Below are 6000 nucleotides of genomic sequence, written 5' to 3'. Positions count from 1 at the left end.
ACCCAGGAGGGGGAACTTGCAATGAGCCGAGATCTCACCACTGCACTCCAGCCTGGGTGACAGAGCCAGACTTCGTCTAAAAAATAAAAGAAAAGAAAAGAAAAGTAAAACCTTATGGAAGGCCAGGTACGGTGGCTTATGCCTGTAAACCCAGCACTTTGGGAGGCTGAGGCAGGCAGATCACCTGAGATCATGAGCTCAAGACCAGCCTGGCTAATATGGTGAAACCCCCTCTCTACTAAAAATACAAGAATTAGCCGGGCATGGCGTCAGGAGCCTGTAGTTCCAGTGACTCGGGAGGCTGAGGCAGGAGAATCGCTTGAACCCAAGAGACGGAGGTTGCAGTGAGTTGAGACTGCACCACTGCTCTCCAGCCTGGGCAACAATGTATGTAATATGTATAACTCACATTGGTAGACTAATATTATAAATGCTATAATTCAAAATTGCAGTGGCCAATTTTGGAAACTTAATACAAAAACTTTATTGCTTAAGAGGTGCTTTAGAATCAAAAGAGAGCAATATTTCAAATACCAAATGCAAGTGCTTATTTCAGGTAATGCCTGGCAGTATATCAAATGAAAGGCTACAATTTAATGTGGCATCATGACATTTACCAAATTGTGAAATCATCACCACAAATTAGGTTAGATAATTTTCATCTTCCTAAAAAGAGATCCCATACCTGCTAGCTGGGGCTTAACACCCCCTCACCCCAATTCACTGACTCCTTCAGTCCTTGGCAACCACGAATCTACTTTCTATTTCAATAGATTTTCCTATTCCCAACTTGTTATACAAATTGAAATATACAACATATGGTCTTTTACAACTATATTATTTTCCACAGAAAATAATGTTTCCAAGTTTCTTCTCTGTTGTAGCATGTATCAGTATGTCATTTATTTTTACTGTGGAACGACATTTCATTGTAAGGGTAAACATATTTGGTTTATTCATGCACTCATTCATAGACATTTGTGATGTCTCCAATTTTAGGCTCTTCACATCAAACTGCTATGAATATTTGTGCGTAAGTGTTTGTGAGGATGTAAGTTTCTGCTTCTTTTGGTTATCTACCTAGAAGTGGATTAGCTGCATACTGTGGTAACTCCTTCTTTGTCACTTTGAAGAACTAAAAAATGTTTTCCAAAGTGGGTGAAGCCTTTTACAGTTCCAACAGTAGTACATTACTCTTCTGACTTCTCCACACCTTCAGTAACATTTGTTATGCTCTTTAATATCCATCCTAGTAAGTGTAAAGTCTTTTGTCATCGTGGTACCCTTTCATTCCCTAATGATGAATGATGGCAAACATCTCTTCATGTATTTATTTGCCATTTGTATATAACTTCTCTAGAGAAATGTCTATTCAAATCCTTTACCTATTTTAACATTAAGTTATATATATTTTATTATGAAATCCTGAGTTCTTTATAGGGATTACTTAAGGAATTCATTTTGGAACCTTTGTTTTGATTTTTTATAGTTAAAAAATCTTTTATTTGAATTATGTGATACATATGCAGGTTTGTTACATGGGTATATTGTATGATGTTGAGGTTTGTGGTAGAAATGATTCCATCACACAGGTAATGAGCATTGTCACCAAAATAAAGTTTTTTGGCCCTTGCTCCTGTCCCTCTCTCTCTGCTTTAGTAGTCCCCAGTGCCTATTGTTTCCATCTTTATGTCCATATGTACTCAATGTTTTGCCTCCACTTACCAATGAGAACATGCAGTTTTGTTTTCTGTACTTGCATTAATTTGCTTAGGGTAGTGGCTTCCAGATATATCCATGTGGCTTCAAAGACATGATTTTGTTCTTCTTTTATGGCTGTGTATTATTCTATGATATATATGTACCACAGTTTCCTTAATCAATCCACTGTTGATGGGCACTTAGATTGATTCCATGTCTTTGTTGTATAAATCTTTTGCGTTTTTAAAATTGTTTTTTTTTTTTTTTTTTTTTTTGAGATGGAGTCTCACTCTGTAGCCCAGGCTGGAGTGCAGTGGCCGGATCTCAGCTCACTGCAAGCTCCGCCTTCCGGGTTTACGCCATTCTCCTGCCTCAGCCTCCCGAGGAGCTGGGACTACAGGCGCCCGCCACCTCGCCCGGCTAGTTTTTTGTATTTTTTTTTAGTAGAAACGGGGTTTCACCGTGTTAGCCAGGATAGTCTCGATCTCCTGACCTCGTGATCCGCCCGTCTCGGCCTCCCAAAGTGCTGGGATTACAGGCTTGAGCCACCGTGCCCGGCCGCGTTTTTAAAATAGCTTTAAACTTAACCTAAGCTTGCATATTTTTTACAGCACATATCTTCTTTCTTTAGTGTCTCTTTAGATCACAATCACTATATTCGTTTTCTCTGTCTGAAGAAATCATCAGTGACGCCATTGTTTTATTGAGATTCCATCCTATATTCACAAGCTTTCAATCAGGACCTCAAAGACCTTAAGTTTCCATATAATACTTTTTTTTTTTTTTTTTTTTTTTTTTTTTTTGAGATGGAGTCACTCTCTGTTGCCCAGACTGGAGAGCAGTGGCGTGATGTCGACTCACTGCAAGCTCTGCCTCCTGGGTTCACACCATTCTCCTGCCTCTGCTTCTTGAGCAGCTGGGACTACAGGCACCCACCATCACGCCCGGCTCATTTTTTTTATTTTTAGTAGAGACGGGGTTTCACTGTGTTAGCCAAGATGGTCTCCATCTCCTGACTTTGTGATCCACCTGCCTCAGCCTCCCCAATTTCCATATAATTCTATTCTTATCCAGCAAATAAATAATATTTGTTGTGTTCTAAAGAAGCGGTGAGGGTTAAGACTGACTCCATTCATTTTCTTAATGTTTTGCCTCCCAAAAGAATTATGTTTAAAAAAACAACTCAATAATTTTGTCAAAATAAAGTGGGTTACCAAGAACAAGATTCAACCCAGGAAATTAAACTCTTACCCTGAAAGAACATAAGCTGGTTAAACTTTTCCCAGACCAAAAACTGAGACATAATTAAAAAGAATTCCTGTGTCTTAATAATGACTGCAGACCACAGATTCCATAATGATTACGTTAAAGTATGACATCACTATATGGATTAACCATGTTCTCAGCAACTTTACCTTTTCCTAGAAAGCCCCAATTTAAATAGCCCTTTTAAGGGTTAAAATGAGCTCTTCAATCACCTTCTTCTTTCCTAAGCAGAAACATTATGTAATAAAATCAGACATCCATCCACTTGATTTCACATTTCATCTTATCCATTCCGTCTTTCTAATTCAATACCCTAACCTCCTTAATACCCTAACAATTCAATAGTCTTTCTCCTCATTTCATTGTCCTCTGTGATTAAAAACAACAACAACAACAACAACAACAACAACAACAACAACAAAACACCTAGATGAACATACTCTTTTGTTTTTTCTCTGCTTGCACTCAAGCAGCTGAGTTCTCTGGGAATAAATCATAATGTGTGAAAACAGGTACTACTATTAATCCATCATCACTCACATAAAAATGGCAAAAGAGCAATCCATAAAAACCAATTTTCTTCATTCTTTTTACTTTCATAGTCCTATTAATAACTAAACGCCCTAACATACCTTTAAGTTGACAATGGAAATTTTTATACTTTTATTAAATTGCAAAGATGTAATTTTTGCCATATTGTATATCATATAAATGCTTTAAGTAAAATTTAAATATTTTATTAAAACTTCAGAGCAGCATACTTCTCTTGTTTCATGTATGTAAAATGTCTATCATGTAAATGAATTGGCAAGGCCAGCCTCCATAGTCAAACCAATCAGCTACATCAGTCCTACTTTCTGTCAGAATGTGTCTTACATCATTTTTCAATTTGAATAGAAAAGTTAATACATGCCCGCATGACAAACACATTACTTTTTGAAAGCTGACTCTAATATAGCTATCAACTAGCTAAAGCATGAAGACTTGCCATGATTTTGTCATTTTTGTGTAATCGATTACTGTCCCTTTTAATATTTCTTGCTTAGCCTTTACAGGCGATTTATTTTAGAATCAAATCGACTCCTTGTTGTCCTAGAAGGATCCAGAAATGCATTATGTTAAGTTTAAAATTGAAATGTCTTGTGTGTTTGTAGAGAAAAATGGATGATTGTGAAAGAGGTAGAAAAGCAGAACTGAAAAAGCTCTCTTTAGACATTACTCCTCTAGGAAATGAGATCCTGAAAATATCTCAACCAATCTGCTGCCCTAACAGTCATAGATTGATCTTTATACACATACTTTGGAGATCACAGCAATTCTGCCACGTTCCTTTGTTAATAAATTTGTTGATACACCTTGTGAGCCCCCAAAATTTGAGGGAGGTTTCAGTTAATTTAGAAAGTTTATTTTGCCTAGGTTGAGACGTGCCCACAACACACCCTCAGGACGTCCTCATGACATGTGCCCAAGTTGGTCAGGGCACAGCTTGGTTTTATACACTTAGGGAGACATGAGACATCAATCAATATATATAAGAAGTACATTGGTTCAGTCTGGAAAGGTGGGACAACTTGATGCAAAGGCAGGAAGAAGACTCAACGTGTAGAGGGAGTTTCCAGGTCACAGATAGGTGACACACAAATAGTTCTTTTGACTTTCTGATTAGCCTTTCCCACGGAGGCAAATCAGGTATGCATCTATTTCAGTGAGCAGAGGAGTGGCTTTGAATAGAATGGGAGGCAGGTCTGCCCTAAGCAATTTCCAGCTTGAGTTTTCCTTAGTGATCTTGGGGGCCCAAGATACTTTCCTTTCACAACCTGCAATAATTTTTCTGAGCCTCCACTATCGTCAAACCTTGTCATCAATGGTGACTGCTTTTCTTCTTCTTCTTTTTTCAATTTTTATTTTCTTGAGACTGGATCTCGCTCTGAAGCCCTGGCTGGCAGTTGATACTTTTCCATGTAACTTTTAGTCAATTTTTAAAACATATTTATTTTCTGATATAACTTAATATGTTTAATGAAATATTGTGTTGAATAGAAATTGCAGGATTTTTTGTTTTTTGTTTTGAGACAGAGCTGGGCTGGAGTGCAATGGCATGATCTTGGCTCACTGCAGCCTCCAGCTTCCGGATTCAAGTGATAATCCTGCCTCAGACTCCCAAGTAGCTGGGAATTACAGGCATGCACCACCATGCCTGACCAATTTTTGTATTTTTAGTAGAGACAGGGTTTCACCATGTTGGCCAGGCTGGTCTCCAGCTTCTGACATCAGGTGATCCGCCTGCCTCAGCCTCCCAAAGTGCTGGGATTACAGGGGTGAGCCACCATGCCCGGCAGGAATTGCAGTTTGTAACAATTATCTTTCAATATCTCTTGTCTTATTTGCCATGAATTATGTTACAATTCAACATTGAAAATAAATCATTTTCTTCTAATTTGTAAAATTTGGAGAATTGCATATCTCTCTTATATCCATAAAAAAATCAGAATATTATTTTATTGCATTTCACAGTTTCAAAAATGCCTTGAGGAACATCATCTCCCTTTTGGGAAGTTATGCCAAGAAATCCTTGCATGACATTGTTTGAGAAAGGAAAAGACTGAGATATCTGATACTAAATGAGGTATTAGACCATGCTTTGAGGGAAAGTGGAATGAAATTCACACAGATCAGACTCCTTCTCTTTCTGTGGAAGCACATCCAAAACTTTTATCCATTGTCAAAAAAAAAAAAAAAAGGCATTTCATAGTATATATTCCAAATGTAATTAAAAGCATTGGAGGACAGGTGAAATTTATTGGCTAGAGTTGGAATTTTACTGATTTATTGAATCAAACTGATGGATTAGGAAGCTCCAAGACTATAAGTTTAAAATATTTAATAAGACACTTTACATAAAATCCTGATAAAAATTTATATAAGCAAAAGAGCAAATTTAGTGATTTAGTGACAAATTATCAGGTATATCAGTGACTGAGAAAATAAAGATTTCATTAAATCTAAGCTTGGAATCATCTTAGTTACTTCAAG

Source organism: Trachypithecus francoisi, unplaced genomic scaffold (genome assembly GCF_009764315.1).
Source record: "Trachypithecus francoisi isolate TF-2019V2 unplaced genomic scaffold, Tfra_2.0 Lachesis_group18, whole genome shotgun sequence".
Classification (NCBI taxonomy): domain Eukaryota; kingdom Metazoa; phylum Chordata; class Mammalia; order Primates; family Cercopithecidae; genus Trachypithecus; species Trachypithecus francoisi.
This window is presented reverse-complemented; position numbering follows the sequence as displayed.